The sequence below is a fragment of the Protopterus annectens genome, chromosome 1.part2, assembly GCF_019279795.1.
Source record: "Protopterus annectens isolate FY-2018-M chromosome 1.part2, PAN1.0, whole genome shotgun sequence".
NCBI classification, from domain to species: domain Eukaryota; kingdom Metazoa; phylum Chordata; order Ceratodontiformes; family Protopteridae; genus Protopterus; species Protopterus annectens.
In genome coordinates, this window is record NC_056727.1 from 707,737,552 (window position 1) to 707,757,738 (window position 20,187).

Consider the following 20,187-nt stretch of genomic DNA (forward strand, 5'->3'; position numbering starts at 1 on the left):
ATAGCTAAGGGCCTGTGCTGAGGTAAATGTAAAAAGGTCCTTAATCTCTTTCTGGAATCAGAGAATTCCTGACCCTGCCATTGAAAGTGTTCTCTCAGTGTGTAATGTTTCTCCAAATGAAAACTCTTCAGGAGGGGAGGCCAAGGGAATAGATTCTTCAGCATCAGAATCCTCGTAGGCCGAATAAGCCTCCTCCTGGTGGTCTGACAGAGCAGAGCCATCCGTGGACTCATCTGAGGACTGTGGATCAGAGGGCTCAACCCTGGGCCTTTTGTCTGGAGGAGGTTGAGAGCCCCTAATTAATGAAATCAGATCCTCTGCAAGGGAAAGAATCTGAGAGCTAGAAGAAGGTCTCTGAGAAGTAGCTCTGGGAGGCAAAGCCTTAGAAAGTTTAGCAGCCTTAGCCCTAGAGAAAGCCTTAATGGACATAGAAACAGGGGGTCTGGCTGCACCACGTGCAGGAGTAAACTTATCTAAGGTAGTGTTTGAAGGTTCCTGGACACTGGTCTCAGTAGGTAATTCAATGACAGACTCGGCCGGGGCCTCCAGGGCCGAGGTAGTCGGTTGTGCGGTTTCGGTAGTAGGAAGTGCCAAGGACTCTGTTTCAGCCGAGACAGACACTCTTGCGGTAGGTCTGACCGAGGTTTCAGCCGAAACCGTGGCCCGCGTGTGTCGGTCCTTGTCCTTCCGTTTTTTGACGGAATGCGAAGTCGGACTCTCCGATGGCATTATATAAGCAAAACTAGCCCCAAAAAACTCCTCTGCAAACTCCGACCGACGTCTAAGAGTTCGTCGGTTGAAGGAAGCACAGGCCGAGACGTCGTGGTCTGGGCCTAGGCAGGGGAGGCAGTAAGAGTGGAAATCCTTACGAGGTATTTGTTTCCCACAGGTTAAACAATTATTAACTTTATCTGACATCGGCTGAGGCAAGAAAGAGTCCCCAACGGGGTACTTAGCTTTTTCAAAGTCTTCGGTAGCTGAATCACAGGAGCTGACCGACCAGCACTTGCGAACTGCTTCTGCTTCGGGCACCACGCGGCAAAAAAGACTGGGGAAGATGGCGTCGGCTGATGCTTTTATACCCCAGGCGCTCTGACGTTGGGGAAAGTGCGACATCAGCCGAGGCCAGACCCAGACTTTGGAATCCGGCAGACCGAAGGACTGCCTGAGGCAGGACAACCCATATGTGATGACTGCAGATGCATCCTTGAAGGACATTGGGGGCCACCAGACAGTGGTTCCTGAGGCTGCGGGTCTCTGCTGTCCAGAGAGGGAGTAGGTGCTGAGACAGAAGTAGGTGCCCTAGGGTAAAGAGTGTCGGTACTCCTAGTAGGAGCTGATGATCGGGACAGCACACTCATCATCTCTAATGCTAACCTCTCTGGCTCCGAAGACCACCCCGGCTCCGGGGAGACTGAGGATGCCATCGGCTCCAAGACAGATGTAGGGTCAGAGCTCACCCAAGCAGACGTGCCGAGAGGAAGGCTCGGAACCAAAGAGGTTCCGTTCCAGATGTCCCTGTTGGGGACAACCTGGGAGCTTCAGCTCCTAGACACCATGGAAGGCACTGAGTGTGTCGGAGCGGAACTCTGCTCCGAAACGACCTTCAGGGGAGCTGGAACAAAGGGTTCCACCTGTGGTACCAAACACTCTGGCTCCAAAAGACCAGCATGGCTCGGAGGAGGAATCACAGAAGGGATAACGGACTCGTGGCCCCGGAAACGACTGGGTCGGAGAAAACATTTTAGGTACGGCAGACGACTTCAGGAGTCTCAGCACTACTCTCTCCACATCTTCTACCGATAAACACCTGGAAGACAGTGTGATATGGGTGACCTTAGTGTAGGGGATACCGGTAGAGGATCCGTAGACCAGCTCCGATGTCTACTATCAGTGGTCGGCTCCGAACTACCTGGTGCCGACACTGTAGTAACAGTAGTAGTAGTAGAACCCTCGATCGGCTCCGAACTCAGTGGAGCAGAGGAGGCAGCAGGTTTATCAGATTTGGAAATTTTGGAGAGGCAGCTCCGATGCACCAGCCGGCCTCTTGTAAGATTTAAATTTCTCCTTTTTAGATCCATAAGACTTTGCAGAGGAGGAAGAGTGTACAGTTTTGTACCTACCATAAATGTAGATGTTCGAGTGTACACCCTGCTGCAGTCATCACACTTGGGTTATCCTGTCGTCAGGCGGTCCCGCAGTCGGCCGGAATTCCAAAGTCTTGGTCCGGCGTCGGTTGCTGTCGCCTCTTCCCTGACGTCAGAGCACCACGGGTATATATAATGCAACCGATGCCATTTTCTTCAGTTTTTCTTGCCCCAGATGTCAGGTGCCCCCAAAAAGGTGGTCAGTAATTAGTACCAAATTGAGTAAATTTTGCAAAAACACAAAATCCCTCCAGCTATAAGCAAATACATCAGGAAGGTATTGTAGAGATTTAGCCAGTTAAATCAGAGGGGATGGAGGGAGGGTAACCTGGACTGCAGCAGGGTGCACACTCTAACATCTACATTTATGGTAGGTACAAAACTGTACTATGTTCATCGTGTTACCCTGCTGCAGTCATCACACTTGGGTTGAATCCCAAAGCTAAGGATGGGTGGAGGAGTCAGAGGGTTAGAGGAGGCTAGAAGGCCCTGCAGAACTGCAGTGGCGAAGCCCGCCCTAGTCTTAGAGTAAAGTGGTAAGTGATAGCGTTTGGTACAGGTGTGTACTGAACTCCAAGTTGCAGCTTCCAAAATGTCCTTGGTTGGAACCCCCCTGAGGAAGGCTGTAGATGTAGCTACTGCCCTGTAGAGTGGGGCCTAATGGTAGCAGGAACTGGTTTTCCATGATGGTTATAGCAAAAACGAATGCAATGCCCTATCCATTTGGAAATGGTTTGTTTTGATATAGCCTTACTTTGTAAAGCTGTAGCATAGGATACAAAGAGCTGGTCAGATTTTCTGAAAGCCTTAGTCTTAACCAAGTAGTAACAAAGTTGCCTGTGAATGTCCAAGGAATGCAGGAGTCTCTCTCCTTTGTTCTGTGGATTTGGGAAGAAGGTGGGTAAGTGGATGGTTTGATTTAAAGCCACACTGGAAACCGCCATAGGCATAAAGGAAGGATTAGTTCGTAGAGAAACTTTGTCTTGATGAAAAATGAGGAAAGGTTCCACTGCCATTAGTGCCTGCAGCTCTGAGACTCTTCTAGCTGAAGTTATTGCTAGCAGCAGGGCAGTCTTCCATGATAGGAACTGCAGATCTGCAGAGAAAGCTGGTTCAAAGGGAGGTAGCGTAAGTTTTTCCAGAACAAAATTGAGGTCCCATGTTGGTGTAGGTGCTCTCCTGGGGGGCCTAATGTTTTTTGCCCCTCTGAGGAACTGCCTTAGAAGTGGATGCGAAAATAAGGGTGGATCCGTGTTGTAGTGGGCTGAAATAGCTGAAGCATGGATTTTAATGGAAGAAAAAAAAAGTCGTTTGTGCAACATCTCAGTTAAATACTGTAGAATGGGAGGCTGAATTGTGTTTTGGCCTTTAGCTTGGTTCCAGGCACAAAACCTTTTCCATTTGTCCGAATAAGCCTTCCTGGTGTTTGGCCTCCTAGCTTCCAGAATAACATCCATAACTGCTTGGGAAAGAGGAGCTGGCTGGATGCTTAGGTGATTTGCCATGCAGCCAGATTTAAGGTTTTGAGCTGGCTGTGAAGAATCTGATTGTTTTGCTGTGTGAGCAAATGGGTAATTTGTGGTAAGATCCAAGGTGGTGGGCCCTGGACCATATTCCTCAATAGTGGGTACCAGTGCTGGCGTGGCCAGTCTGGGGCTATGAGCATCAGTTGTGGTCTCTCCTTTGACTTTCAGAAGCACCTTTGTGAGGAGAGGCAATGGAGGGAAGGCGTATATTGTCAGCTTTTTCCAACTGAATGAGTGCGCGTCCACTTTCCAAGCTTGATGGTGAAGTGTCCTTGTACAAAATTTTGTTCGGTGATAGTTTTGAGGACTGGAAAACAGGTCTATGTCTGGAAGGTCCCATTTTTGGGTTATCATTGCAAATACTTGTGGATCCAGTTTCCACTCGTGGGGATCCATGATGTTTCTGCTGAGGTCATCTGCCAATGTGTTCTTCTTTCCTGGCAGGAATTGAGCTTGCAACTGAACTTGGTAAGCCAGAGCAGTATTCCACAAGGTCATTGCTTGCCTGCATAGAGGGTAGGAGTGTGTACCCCCTTGTTTATGTACCACATTACTGTGGTGTTGTCAGTTTTTATTGTAAGCTGTCCTGGATGTAATAGACTCTTGAAGGCTGTCAGAGCATTCTGTACAGCTAGCATCTCTTTGATTGATGTGTAGATTCCTTTGATCTGCAGTCCATACACCTTGAACGCACTGTCCTGCCATGTGTACCCCCAGGCGTAGTCTGATGCATCTGTTGTCATGGTTTGCCTGGCTGGGGGCAAGGTGAAAGGCTGACCCTTGTTGAGGTGACATGCCTGTGACCACCATAGAAACTCCTGTTGTAGGCAGGGAATGAGAAATATCATTGTGTCCAAGCTGTGGCTGTGTTGAGACCATACGCTTTTTAGGTACCACTGTAATTTCCTCATATGCAGCTTTGCAAATGGTATTAGTAGTGTGCAAGATGCCATGAAGCCCAAGGCCTGCAGAATTTTTCTTGCAATTAGTTGGGTCTTTGTTGCCATTGTTTTGAAATATTGAGTCCGTTGTAGTTGTTTGCCTGGCATCAGATAAGCCTTCTGGGTCGTTGTATTCAAGCTGGCACCCAGGAATGTCATATTTTGTGAGGGTACTAGTTTTGATTTCTTTTCGTTTACTGTGTACCCCAGGCAACTTAGTAGATGTTTTACAAAAGCCAGATGTTCTAAGAGAATGTCCTTGCTTTCTGCTTGGATGAGGCAATCGTCCAGGTATGGGTATATTTGAATTCCTCTTTGTCTGCAGTATGCAATTACTGGTGCCAGGCATTTTGTGAAGACTCTGGGTGCAGTAGATAAGCCAAAGGGCAGTGCAGAGAATTGGTAATGGGTTGAACCTGCAATGAAACTGAGGTATCTTCTGCAACTTTGTCTGATAGGGACATGCAGGTACGTCTCCTTGAGGTCCAACGTTACTAGCCATGCTTCCTTGCCCAACATGGGAAGAAGCTGCTGTAGTGTTGGCATCTTGAATTTGGGTACTTGTAAAAAGGTGTTTAGAATTGAAAGGTCCAGAATTGATCTCCAGGCATTGTCCTTTCTGGGCACTAGAAAGAGTCTTGAGTAAAATCCTTGGCCTTGCTCTCGAGTAGGTACCAGCTGAATGGCTCTCATGTCCATGAGAGCTGTAATTTGTTTTTGTGCCTCTGCCCATTGATTTTGTGGCAGGTTTGGCATTCCTCTTTTCATTGGCAAGGTGTGAAAATGGAATCTGTATCCTCGTAAAATTATGTCTAGGACCCATTTGTCCTTTGTGACAATGTGCCAGTTGTCTGAAAAAAGTGCGAGTTTTCCTCCCAAGGGGGCTGCCAAGAGAGTATTGCTTGGCCAGATGAGGTGCAAGTCATTGAGTTTGCCTTCTGGTAGATTGGTATCTGTCTTCTCCTCCCTTCTGTGTTGCAGTGCCACATTGGCGAGGTTTGTACTGGGCTTATGGTTGTCCTCTGCCTCTTGGACGTCTGTATTTACCCCTCTGTGGTCTGTCAGTTGCTGGAAAGGACCAATTTTTTGTTGGCCAGTTTCTGCTGAAGCGAGGGGGCTGTACCTGTAGGAAATCTTTGACTGTCTGCATAGATTTTGCCTTATCCTCCATTTTCTTTAAGACAACTTCTGCTTTAACTCCAAAAAGAACATCCTGCTGTAAGGGAGCATCTAGAAGCTTTGTTTTAACATGATCAGGCAGAGTTTGTTCCTTTAACCAAGCATGCCTACGTATAACAGACCCAGTGACAGCTGCTCTGCAGGAGGCCTCCAAAGAATCAAACCCACATTGTAAAGTATGTTTGCCCACCTGTTCAGTTGCATGCAACAGATCCTGCATTTCTTTCAATTCAGACTGTTGAGGGAGAGTGCTCATTCTTTGCTTTAACTGAGAGATAAGAAATTGCTGATACTTCAGCATGTGAAATTGGCAATTTAGTGCCCTCATAGCTAGAGTGGCTGAAGTGTAAACCTCCCCCTCCCCCCCACCTGTCTAGTGCTCTGGAGTCCCTTTCAGAGGGTACAGGATTTTTAGCCATAGAAGCCTTAGCCCCTTTGGGACCCTGGGAGATGGTCTCTGGATCAGCAGCAGGGCTTTTATAAAGACATTTGTGGGAATCAGGCACTCTATAGTATGTCAGGTTTGGCCGGAGCTGGAGGTAGAGAGTCTGGGTTCAAACTGGATTCTAAGTAAACATCATCCACAATGTATAAAACTGGTGGGATGGCAAGTGGTCTGTGCTGGGGGAGTAAAAGAAAATCTCTGAGCCTTTTCTTAGAGTCAGAGTAGTCCTGACCTTCCTAGTGAAAATGTTCCCTCAGTGTGTAAAGTTTCCCCAAAGGAGTAGTCTTCAGTAGGGAAAGCTGAGGGAATGGAATCCTCAGCATCAGAATATTCATAAGGGGAGAAGGAGTAATCTTGGTCCTCAGAGGAGTCTGAAGAAATGGACACTTGTTCAGAGGATACATAATCTTCCTCTTGTCTAGGCCTTTTGTCAGGAGGGGGCTGGGAACCCCTGATTAAACAGATCAAATCTTCAGCCATTGGCGAGGTTTGTGGGGGGGCTTTGTCCTGTCCCTGCCTCTCTTGGCCGCGTGTATTTTTCCCTGTCTGGTGTCAGTTGCTGGAAAGGACCAATTTTTTGTTGGCCAGCATCTGTTTCTTAGGCATGGGGCCTTGAACAGGGGACTGAAGTGCTGTCCTTTTAGGTTTAAATAGGAGTCTTTGTCTTAGGATACGTTTTAATGGTGAGCATCGTCATTCTGAAAACGCCTTCAGAAACCGAAGGTGTTTCTGCAGCACCGACATCTTTTTCAGCAATGTCGTCGGAAGGGCCTGAACAAAATGGCTGCGTCGGCCTGGTACATTCCGCCAAAAGTTCCAAATCGGTCTCGGGTTCCATATCTGCGGTAGTCAGGGGCTACGTCGGAGCCTCACTAAAGACCGGAGAACCAGAGACCGGACCAGCCAAGGCCTCGGAATCTGGCTTAGGCCTGGGCTGCCTGTCCTTATCCTTGCGTTTTTTGTGCACGCCGGTAGTTGGTAGCTCCGACGGCATAGTGTAGTTAAATTTTCTACCGAAGTAGTGTAGTGCGAAATCAAAGCGTCTTTTTATAGTATGCTTATTAAACCTAGCACAAAAACGACAACTTGTGACATCGTGGTCTGGGCCTAGGCAAGGTATGCAATAAGAATGAAAATCCTTATGAGGTATTTGCTTCCCACAAGAAATACAATTGTTAACTTTTTCTGACATCGGTCTGAGGCAAGAAAAGTTTCCTCAACGGGGTACTTAGCTTTATAGAAGACTTCGGTGTGAAAATCAGAGTTCGAAAATTTGAGGAGTCAGCCGACCGGCACTTGCGAACTGCTTCTGCTTCGGGCACCGCACGGCAAGAAAGACTGAAGAAAATGGCGTCTGTTGCATTATATATACCCCTGGCGCACTGACGTCAGGGAAGAGGCGACAGCAACCGACGCCGGACCAAGACTTTGGAATTCCGGCCGACTGCGGGACCGCCTGACGACAGGATAACCCAAGTGTGATGACTGCAGCAGGGTAACACTATGAACATCTAGCCAGATCTTCCTCAAATGAGGGCTTAAGGAAATGAGTTTATTTTTCCTCTCCTGCAATACCCTGGCACTAAATGAGTGACAAAATAGGCATGTTTCCTGTAAGTGGATGGCCCCAAGACAGTATACGCAGTTACTGTGGCCACCCGTTATGGACATCTTCTGTGAGCATTTAACGCACCTTCTAAAGCCAGATAGCTTATGATCCTTAACCTCCTTAAACATCTCAGAAGATTGCAATCAGACACATGACACACACAGAAAGGGGAAGTGGGAGGACTAGATCCTCTAACAAACGGGCCTAGACCTTAAAGTACCAACAATACCCTGGCACTTCTTCCCTGACGTCAGTGCGGCAGGGGTATACAAGATCATCAGACACCATTTTCTTCAGTTTTTCTTGCCCCAGATGTCAGGTGCCCCCAAGTAGGTAGCCAATACATATTGCTAATAAAAGATATACATATAAAAATAAAAACAATACATTTAGTTACAAGCAAATACACCACAAAGGTTGTATAGGATAGAAAGATATAGATAAGTCCAGCTAGTTCAGAGGGGATGGAGGGAGGGTAACCTGGACTGCAGCAGTGTGAACACTCGAACATCTACATTTATGGTAGGTACAAAACTGTACTATGTTCATCGTGTTACACTTGGGTAGAATCCCAAAGCTAAGGTTGGGTGGCTGGTCTATAAAGAGTTAGGATTGGCTATGAGGCCCTACAGAACTGCAGTGCCATTCCTGCAATGGATTTAGAGTAAAGAGGCAGGTGGTAATGCTTGGTAAAGGTGTGCACTGAACTCCAAGTTGCAGCCTCCAAAATGTCCTTGGTAGGTACTCCTCTGAGAAAGGCTGTTGAAGTGGCTGTTGCCCTTGTGGAATGTGGCCTAATGTTATTTGGGACTGATTTTCCATGCTGTGTGTAGCAGTAACGTATACAGTGTCCTATCCATTTAGATACAGTCTGCTTTGAGATAGCCTTGCCCTGTGATCCTGCAGCATATGCTACAAACAGTTGCTCAGTTTTCCTGAAAGCTTTTGTTTTGTCCAAGTAGAAGTGTAGCTGCCTGTGTACGTCCAAAGAATGCAGAGGTTTCTCCCCTTTATTCTGGGGGTTTGGATAAAAAGTTGGCAAATGGATGGTTTGGTTAAGAGCCATACTAGATACCACCTTTGGCATAAAGGTAGGGTTTGTCCTTAAAGAAACCCTGTCCTGATGAAAAATTATAAAAGGTTCCACTGCCATTAATGCATGTAGCTCAGACTCTTCGTGCTGAAGTTACTGCCAGGAGCAGAGCTGTTTTCCATGATAAAAATTTTTGATCGGCTGTATTGGCTGGCTCAAAAGGTGGCAGGGTTAGTTTTTCCAAAACGAAATTGAGGTCCCAAGTTGGTGATTGTGCTCTCCGGGGCGGTCTTATGTTTTTAGCCCCTCTGAGGTACTGTTTTAGCAAGGGATGAGAGAAGAAAGGAGGATCCGTGTAATGTGCTGAAATGGCAGAGGCATGGATCTTAATTGACGAGAAGAATAGGCCTCTGTCCAGCATCTCAGTTAAGTATTGTAAAATCTGAGGAATGGTTGGAACTAGAGGGTCAAGGTTTTGAGCCTGGTTCCAGGCGCAGAATCTCTTCCATTTTTCTGAGTAAGTTTTCCTGGTGCTAGGTCTCCTGGCCTCCAAAATGACATCCATAACAGCTTTAGAGAGAGGTGTTGCCTGTTTGACTAATGAATCTGCCATGCAGCCAGGTTTAGGGTTTTGAGCTGACCGTGCAGGATCAGACTGTTTTGTTGAGTCAGAAGGTGTGGAATTTGTGGCAAAATCCTTTGTGGCCTTGAGCCAAGTTCCTTAAGGTAGGGTACCAGTGCTAGCGTGGCCAGTCTGGAGCAATCAGGATCATCTGTGTTTTTTCTTGTCTGGCTTTTAGGAGTACCTTTGAAAGGAGAGGCAGTGGTGGGAAGGGATAAACTTTTCGGTTTTTCCAGCTGAACAAAAGAGAATCCACTTTCCATGCTTGTTTGTGATAAGTCCTTGTGCAGAATTTTTGTAGCTGGCAATTCAGTGGGGAAGCAAAAAGATCCATGTCTGGGCATCCCCATTTTTTTGTTACCATGCTGAAGATTTGTGGATTCAATTTCCATTTGTGAGGGTCCATGATATTTCTGCTTAGATTGCCTGCCAGAGTATTTTTCTTTCCTGGCAGGAATTGTGCTTGCAGGTGAACTTGATACAGTAGAGCTGTGTTCCACAAGGTCATGGCTTGCCTGCATAGGGGATAAGAATGAGTGCCCCCTTGCTTGTTTATGTACCACATTACTGTGGTGTTGTCTGTCTTATTATTAAAGTGTCCTGGATGCAGAAGGTCCTTGAAAGCTGTTAGGGCATTTTGAACAGCCAACATCTCTTTTTGATTGATGTGAAGATGCATCTGGTCTGTGGTCCACTTGCCCTGAATGCATTTTCCTACCATGTGTGCGCCCCAGGCGTAATCCGAAGCATCTGTTGTTAGAGTCTGCCTGGCTGTGGGTAGGGTAAAAGGCTGACCCTTGTTTAGGTGACATGCCTGTGCCCACCATTGAAAGTCCTGTTGTAGGCAGGAAATCATTGGTATTACTGCTTCTAAACTGTGAGTGTGGAGTCCCAACACTTTTTAAGTACCATTGTAATTTCCTCATACGCAGTCTGGCATATGGTATTAGTAGTATGCAGGATGCCATGAATCCCAGGGCCAGCAGAATTTTTCTTGCTGGGAGATGGGACTTTTTTGCCAGTAGTTGAAAATATTGAGTTAGTTGAACTTGTCTGGCGTGAGGTAAGCCATCTGGGTCGTTGTATTTAAGCTGGCACCCAGGAATATAATCTGTTGTGAGGGCACTAGTTTTGACTTCTTTTCATTTACTGTGTACCCTAGAGAAATTAGCAACCTTTTTACGAATGCCAGATGCTGTAGAAGAATGCCCTTTGTCTCTGCTTGAATGAGGCAGTCGTCCAGGTATGGATATATCTGAATTCCTTTTCGTCTGCAAAATGCAATTACTGGTGCCAGGCACTTTGTGAAGACCCTGGGTACAGTAGATAAGCCAAAGTGCAGTGCAGAGAATTGGTAGTGCATTGTACCAGCTTTGAATCCGAGGTATCTTCTGCAATTTTGTCTGCTAGGGACATGCAGGTATGCCTCTTTGAGGTCCAGAGTAACAAGCCAAGCCTTCTTGCCCAGCATGGGTAGAAGCTGCTGTAATGTCAACATTTTGAATTTTGGAATATCCAGGAAAGTATTTAGAATTGAAGGGTCTAGTATGGGCCTCCAGGCCTTGTCCTTTCTGGGGACCAGGAAGAGTCTTGAGTAAAATCCTTGTTCCTGTTGTGGTACTTTTTGAACAGCTCTCATGTCCATGAAGGCTGAAATTTGTTTCTGTGCCTCTGCCCATTGATTTTGTGGCAGGTCTGGCATTCCTTTTAGCCTTGGTAAAGTATGAAAGTGGAACCTGTAACCTTGACGCACAATATTCAGAACCCATTTGTCTTGGGTGACTGTTTGCCAGTTTTGAGAAAAAAGTGCTAGTTTTCCCCCTAAGGGGGCTTCCAAAAGGGAAGTGCTTGGCATACAAAGGGGAAAGTCATTGTGACTGTTTCCTGTAAGGTTGGGATTTGTCCTTACCTCCTTTTGGGGTAGAGGTGCCCCACTGTCGTTGTCTGTTTGAGCCTTGGGATTGAGATCTGCCTCTTGGGCATCTGTATCTGCCTCTCTGTGGCCTGTCTGACACTGGAAAGGACCAATTCTTTGTTGGCCAATTTCTGCTAAATCGAGGTGGCTGTACCTCTAAGAAATCCTTTACTGTTTGCATAGATTTAGCTTTATCCTCCATTTTCTTTAACACCTCTTCTGCCTTAACACCAAACAAGGTATCATGCTGTAAAGGAGCATCCAATAATTTTGCCTTAACATGATCAGGTAAACTCTGTTCTTTTAAGCAAGCATGACTTATCACAGAACCTGTAACTGCAGCTCTACAAGAGGCCTCTAAAGAATCAAAACCACATTGTAGAGTATGTTTTCCCACCTGTTTAACTGCATGCTATAAATCCTGCATTTCTTTACAATCAGGAGCTTCTGAGCTTGCAAGCATTTTCTGTTTTAACTGAGCCATTAAATATTGTTGGTACTTAAGCATGTGAAACTGGCAATTTAAAGCTCTTACTGCTAAAGTTGCAGAAGTGTATACTTTCTTCCCCCATCTATCCAAAGCTCTGGAATCTGTTAGAGGGTACTGGATTTTTTGCAATGGAAATCTTAACCCCTTTTGGACCTTGGGAAATAGTTTCTGGATCAGCCAAAGGGTTTTTATAAAGAAACTTGTGAAAATCTGGGACTCTATATCATCTATCTGGCTTGGCTGGTGCAGGGGGCAAAGAATCAGGAGATGAGATGGATTCAGAGAACACATCATCCACAATATCTAGCACAGGCGGAATAGCCAAGGGCCTGTGCTGAGGCAATAAAAGGAAATCCCGGAGCCTTTTCTTGGATTCTGAGTAATCCTGACTTTCCCAATGGAAATGTTCCCTCATGGTATGTAAAGTTTCCTCAAAAGAATAATCTTCAGGAGGAGAGGCTGAAGGGATAGATTCTTCAGCATCAGAGTCCTCGTAGGGGGTAGAGAGTATCCCTGGTCTAAAGAGGAATCAGAGGAAATGGAAACCTGATCAGAGGAATCATAGTCTGTATCCTGCCTAGGCCTTTTCTCAGGAGGAGGATGGGAACCCCTGATTAGAGTAAAGAGGTCTTCGGCCATTTTAAGCATCTGTTTCTTACGCATGGAGGTCTGTCCAGGAGAACGCTGTACTTGTTTCTTTGTCTTTAGTGGTACTTTTGTCTTGGCTGTTGTTTTAATGGTAAGTTGTGAAGGTCTGAAAACACCCTCAGAAGCCGATGCCTGCTCAGCGGCTCCAGACCCATCTGAGGGATTAGTTTCCGTAGGCCTAATACCTTGAGTTTCCAGAGGCCTAGTTGTCTCCACGTGGAAGTCGGAGGTGGCCTGTGGCTCTGAAGTAGCAGGCGTTAGGGGCTGTGAAAGCGCCTCACTGAGAACCGGCGACTGGCCTAGAAGAGGTTTAGTTGGTTTTGGACCTTGGATGCCTGTCTTTATCCTTGTCCTCGTGTTTTTTCGGTATTGCGGTCGTCAGTTGATCCGACGGCATAGTATAATTGAACCTTCGGCCAAAGTAGTGCAAAGCAAAATCAAAACTTCTTTTTATAGTGAGTTTGTTAAATCTAGCACAAAACCGACAACTAGTGATGTCGTGATCAGGGCCTAGGCATGGGATATAGTAAGAGTGGTAGTCCTTATGAGGTATTTGCTTCCCACAAGAAATACAATTATTAACTTTCTCTGACATCGGTCTGAGGCAAGAAAAAAGTTTCCCCAATGGGGTACTTAGCTTTATTGAAGACTTCGGATCTGAAATTCGACTTCGAAAATCTCAGGAGTCGGCCGACCGGCACTTGCGAACTTGCTTCTTCTTCGGGCACCGTGCAGCAAGAAAGACTGAAGAAAATGGCGTTGGATGCATCTTATATACCCCTGCCGCAATGATGTCAGGGAAGAAGCGACAGCAACCGATGCCGGACCAAAACTTTGGAACACTGGCCGACCACGGGACCGCCTGACGGCAGGATAACCCAAGTGTAATGACTGCAGCAGTGTAACACGATGAACATCTTGAAAACTATGAAACTACCAAAGAACTCTAAGTTAAAAGAAGCTATCTAAATATGAAACACAGCAAAATTTTGTCAAAAAATTATCAAAATGTGTTGGACTTCACCATGGCCAAAAAGCATATCCTAACTCGTCGACACGGCAAATGAGATCTGGGGATTGTACTGGTGCACCATGGGATACCTACCTAGCCACGAGCCAACTAGAAAACTTTGAGCTTGTAAAAAGGCAGAGTCAGAGCAGAGGATCGGCTCTGAACCAATGTGTAAGAATGAAGGCGAGATAAGACTACAGAACATCACATGTTGTACACGGACAGACTGAAAAAACTCCAGCTATTCTCAGTCTCCTATCATCTACTAAGAGGTGATCTCTGCTCAACTTACAAAGCCATGTCTGACCCAGCTCTGTTAGAAATGCTACATCTAAAGAAATCCTCATCCCTCTTGACCACACGATCCAGAGACCTCCACCTCATTACCACAATCAACAGAACATGCTGGAGGGACAGGTTCATAACCCAGAGACTGCCCATGCTCTGGAATAGACTACCCCATACATGTCAAGCAGAGCACCTCACTGGCCCTCTTCAAGAGAAATCTTGATGAGTGAATGGGAAATAGAAAGTTCACCCCGGGGATCACTACAGTGGCTCTACTTGATAGAGGCACTGGGAACTAACATCAGGCAGCACGATGCCAGGGCACTTTTATGGGCTAGGCTTGTAAAGGCTCCAGGGCCATTAACCTAGTACACACCTATGAACTGATCCTGTCTGAGAAGGAATTGGCTTTGCCAAGGATGTCATTTGTTATCAGAAAGCAGACTGCTGACACAGCCCAGTAACACACCATCATCAACTCTCAGCAAGAGTAGTAGAAATAGGTTTTCCCATACTTAACATACAATACTAACATCTTGTCAGTGTGGATAACTGCTGCATTTTGAGAAAGACTTCTGCAATACCTTTAGAATCATGAGAAACACCCTCATATCCAGGACCTTGATCTGTAGTTCATTTTTGGTCTATGACCATGCATCTTGGACTGTCTGCTCTGGACAATACCCACTCCCCACACTAGGGTGTATAATACCATGGCATCAGCCACTATAACGGCTGTTCACCTACAAAGTTGGGGTGTGAAGCCATCAGTACAGGTGGCACATGCACGTCATGGAAACCTTTACCAGCTGATCTAGAAGCTAAGTCAGCAGGCACCACTGCATTTACAAGGTCCACTGAAATGCCCTCACATGAAGTCGAGCAACAGCAACCATGTAAATGGATGCTGCCATGAGACAATCTAAGGCCAAAACAGATTCTGCCTAAAAAAAATTCACTGCCTCCTGTAAACGCAAGATCGTTTCACAGTATTAGAAACCCAAAACATTTAGAGAAATGAAAGGAGAAATTCCTTGCGCATGATGGATCCATTATGAATTCAATGTACGTGAGGCTCTGTGTGGATTCCCCCCTGGAACTCTGCAGTAATCACTGCAATTCCCAGTAACTGAAAACAGCTTGGAACATGCTTCCTTGCCAACATTAAACTCATTCTTAATGGATGGGCTACAAGGCAATTGTTCAGTTACAGGGAAACTTTCACTCCCTGCACCTTCAGTTCACTCCTATCAAATGCATGCATTTGGTGAACATCATGGGGGTCGAGGTAAGACCAAACTGCAGCATCTGGAAAATATAGTTATATAAAAGTTACCTTCCATAACAGCAGATATTCAGTCAGATAACTGTTGCAGTAGCCCATGCTATTATACTATTTCTTGCCAAGGATATGACAACTGGCCAGCATCTGAAGTTTCAGGGCACTCCATTGTACCCTAACCACCGAATGGCTCAAGGAGAGCCATATAATGTCAGTGGCTGGGGCACCAAACCTTCAGATCTTTCCTGCCTGAGAGAAAGGGAAGATGCAGTCTTTTTTTTTTTTTTTTTTTACCTTACAGGAACTAAAGTGAATAAAAATATATCCACAACCTGGCACAAAACATAACAGAAAGATGAGGATGGTGGGAGGATGCCTGCTACTGCAGTGATCTACTTGAACATCTACTGTTATACTAAGTTAATTTACAAAAGTGTACTAGGTTAATCATTAGATCACTGTTGCACAGGGGGTAGACAACACTGCACACACAAACCACTTGCTTATTTCCACTTTACTGACACATCAACTCCATTAAGGAACTGCACCAAGGACAACAGAATGTATCCACCTTATTAAACCCTCCTTGGAGTACTCCACTTCAAGTGTAAGTGATATTACAATACACAATGAGACATTACAGATGTGCCTATAGGAAACCAACTGAGAGAGAGATGTACCTGCACAAAAACCAGCAGTCAACCCAGTCACAAAGCTGTCAGCTATTTACAGTCGAGCATTTCAATATAAGCACATTTGTTCTAGTGAGGCAGAGAAAGAGACACACACACACAGGTTAATGCATCTGAAAAGTACAGTTGTGTATACCTACCATAAATGTAGATGTTAGAGTGTCTTCACTGTTGCAGTCATAACTGTAGGGTACTCCTGCCGGCAGGCAGCCAGAGGTCGGTCAGAATATCAAAGTCTGGGTCCGGCATCGGCTGTTTCAGCCAGAACCCTGACGTCAGAGCGCAAGGGTATGAAGCAGACAGCCGACGCCATCTTCTCCAGCCTTTCTTGCCCCTGATGTCAGAAGCCCCCATAAAACCAAAAGGTGTCCCAAGGGAAACACAAATACACCAGAAAGGTAGTGGAAAAGGAAACACAGTAAGCAAATAGAAACAAGAGGGGTCTTGGAGGGAGGGAAACACCGACTGCAACAGTGAAGACACTCGAACATCTACATTTATGGTAGGTATACACAACTGTACTATGTTCTTCGTGTTTCACTGTTGCAGTCATAACTATAGGGTAGAATCCCAAAGCTGAGAATACGGGAGGAGGTTATGAAGTAGAAGGAGCAGCTATAAGACCCTGCAAAACAGCAGAGGCAAAGCCTGCCCTAGACAGAGTACAGAGGGAGGTTATAGTGCTTGGAAAAAGTATGCACAGAGCTCCAAGTGGCAGCCTCCAGAATGTCCTTGGTAGGAACTCCTCTGAGAAAGGCTGCTGAAGTGGCAGCTGCTCTAGTAGAATGAGTCCTGACGGTACCTGGAATCTGTTTTCCATAAAGAGAGTAGCAATATCTTATTCCATGAGCAATCCATTTGGAAATAGTTTGCTTAGAAATGGCTTTACCAAGAGAACTGGAAGCAAAAGAAATAAGCAATTGATCTGATTTTCTGAAACTTTTAGTTTTGTCCAGGTAAAAACGTAGTTGCCTGTGTACGTCCAATGAATGCAAAATCCTTTCCCCCCTATTTTGGGGTTTTGGAAAAAAGGTAGGAAGGTGAATGGTTTGATTTAAAGCCACTCTAGAAACAGCCTTAGGCATAAACGTAGGATTGGTCCTCAAGGAAACTCTGTCCTGATGGAAAATGAGGTATGGTTCCACGGCCATGAGGGCTTGTAACTCAGACACCCTTCTGGCAGAAGTCAAAGCCAACATGATAGCTGTTTTCCAGGATAAGAACTTAATGTCCGCAGAGGCAGCAGGTTCAAAAGGAGGCAAAGTAAGCTTTTCCAAGACATAGTTGAGATCCCAAGGAGGGACAGGAGGAGTTCTAGGAGGTTTTAGATTCTTAGCTCCTCTCAGAAATTGTCTGACCAACTGATGGGAAAAAATGGGAGGATCACAATTGAAATGTGCTGAAATAGCAGAAGCATGAATTTTAATGGAAGAAAATGAAAGACCTTTTATCAAAAGGTCTGAGAGATAAAGTAAAATAGAGGAGATATCAGGTATTAAAGGATCAGAGCCACGATCCTGCATCCAAATACAAAATCTTTTCCATTTAGAAGCATAAGATTTCCTTGTACTAGGACGCCTAGCTTCCAAAAGAACATCCAAAACGTGTTTAGGAAGAGAAGGAATCAATTGCCTTTGATGAGCCAAGCTGCTAGACAGAGAGTCTTGATTTGAGAGTGAAATACCTGACCCTGATGCTGGGACAGTAGAGAATGGGTCAGAGGAAGACTCCAAGGAGGGACCGAGGAAAGGTGAAGTAGAGTAGGGTACCAAAACTGACTTGGCCATTTTGGATCAAAATGATCAGTCTGGGTTTGTCTAGCTTTATCTTTAGCAATACCCGAGGCAGAAGAGGAAGAGGAGGGAAGGCATATCCCGAAAGATTCCTCCAGCTGAAGGACAGGGCATCCACTTTCCAAGCTGTCTTGTGGAAGGACCTGGTGCAAAAGAGAGGCAACTAATGGTTGAGATGGGATGCAAACAGATCTGAGGACAGCCCCAAACTGCAGTTATCTTGCTGAATAAGTTGGGGTCCAACATCCATTCGTGAGGATCCAAAATGTTTCTGCTTAAGCTGTCTGCTAAGAGATTTTGTTTTCCTGGAATGAATTGTGCCTGAAGATCCAGATTCAAATTTAGGGCTGTATCCCATAAGGTCATGGCAAGTCTGCAAAGGGGGTAAGAGTGAGAGCCCCCTTGCTTGTTTATGTACCACATGACTGTGGTATTGTCTGTTCGAATTAGCAGAGGTCCTGGCTTCAAAAGAGTCTGGAAGGCTAGAAGAGCATTTTGGACTGCTAGCATTTCTTTCAAGTTGATGTGCCATAGAAGGTGTTTGTTTATCCAAGAACCCTGTTGGCATTTGTCTAAAAAATGAGCTCCCCATACATAATCCGAAGCGTCCGTGGTTATGATCTGAGTAGGTTGAAGTAGACGAAAGGGCTTGCCTTCGTTCAAAACACACGCCCTGGACCACCAAAGGAATTCCTTCTGGAGGCAGGGAATCAGTGGAATCATTGTATCCAGACTGTGGCAATGTTGAGACCATACACTCTTTAGGTACCATTGACGTTTCCTCATGTGAAGCCTCGCATTTGGAATCAACAGGATGCAAGAGGCCATGTAGCCCAGAGCCTGCAGGAATTTCCTTGCAGTGAGCTGAGTCAATGCTGCCAAGGTCTTGAAGATTGAAGCCAGCTGTAACTGTTTTTCTGGAGTGAGGAAGGCCTTCTGTAAACTTGTGTCCAAAAGAGCTCCCAAGAAGGTCATTCGTTGAGAAGGAATCAAATGCGACTTTTTTGTGTTCACTGAGAATCAAGTAGTAGGAAAAGACGTTGAACAAAATGTAGGTGTTGAAGTAGAAGGTCTTTTCTGTCTGCCTGAATTAAACAGTCGTCCAGATAGGGGTAAATCTGAATCCCCTGAAGGCTGCAGTAAGCCACTACTGGAGCCAGGCATTTGGTAAAAACTCTGGGCGCAGTAGATAAGCCAAATGGCAGTACAGAGAATTGGAAGCGTCTCGAGCCTGCCTTGAATATGAGGTACTTTCTGCAATGTTGCCTTATGGGGACGTGTAAGTAAGCCTCTTTTAAGTCCAATGTTACCATCCAAGCATCTCGTGAGAGCATTGGAAGAAGTTGTTGAAGTGTAAGCATCTTGAATTTTGGAATTTCCAAAAAGGTGTTTAGTATTGAGAGGTCCAGAATAGGTCTCCAGGAGTTTTGTTTTCTTGGGACCAGAAAAAGTCTTGAGCAAAAACCTTTCCCCACCTCTAGAGGTGGAACAGGTTCTATGGCTCTTAATGCTAATAAAGCGTCCACTTGATTTAAGGTCTCTGTCCATTGATGTTTTGGCAGATCTGGCCAGCTGGAAGGCCTTGGCAGAGTGTGAAAGTGGAATCTGTAACCTTTCAAAATCACATCTAACACCCATTTGTCCTGGGTAATGAGAGTCCAATTTTGGTAAAAAAGAGAAAGTTTTCCTCCGAGAGGGGCATCCAGGGAAGGAGGACCTGAAGCCCAACAGAGGGAGTCATTGAGTCTGCTTTCTTTGGGTTTGAGATCTGTCTTCTCCCCTTCTAGGTGAAGCAGTCCACTGTCTAGATCTGTAAGAGGCCTGAGCCTGCGCCCGACCTCTGGAGCGTCTAGATCTTCCCCTTTGAGGCCTGTCAGAGGAGGGAAAAGACCAATTTTTGGAAGGCCAATTTCTGGAAAATCTAGGAGGCTGTACTTGCAAGAAATCTTTTACAGTCTGCATAGACCTGGCTTTTTCTTCCATCTTTTTAATAACCTCCTCAGCCTTAGACCCAAATAAGACATCATGCTGAACAGGGGCATCAAGCAATTCTGCCTTAACTTGTTCGGGTAAATTCTGCTCATGAAGCCAAGCATGTCTCCTGATAACAGTACCAGAGGCAGCCGCCCTGCAAGAAGCCTCTAAGGCATCAAAACCACAATGTAAACTATGTTTGCTAACTTGTTCAGTAGCATGCAACACATCCTGTAATTCCTTGTCCTCAGCACATGCAGGAAAGAAAGAAATCCTTCGTTTTAAAACAGATAAAAGAAACTGTTGATACTTAAAAACATGTGAAACTGGCAATTTAAAGCTCTAATAGAAAGGGTAGCTGAAGTATAAACCTTTTTGCCCCACCTGTCCAAGGCACGAGAATCCTTTTCAGAGGGGATAGGATTCTTAGAGGAGGCGGCCTTAGCAGCCTTGGAACCCTGCAAAATGGTTTCAGGATCAGCAGAAGGGTTCTTGAATAAGAATTGATGGGAATCAGGGATCATGTAAAATCTATCAGGCTTAGAAGGGGCAGGCAGCATGGAATCAGGATTCAAGTTAGTTTCAGAGAAG

At 45.6% G+C, this 20,187-nt stretch overlaps 1 protein-coding gene across 4 annotated transcripts in view; it reads right to left on the reverse strand.

Moving 5' to 3' along the window:
• The window catches only part of STRN (striatin), a 2,479,646-nt gene that overhangs the window by 2,324,456 nt on the left and 135,003 nt on the right, over nucleotides 1-20,187 (reverse strand). The gene's annotated exons all lie outside the window — the stretch shown is intronic.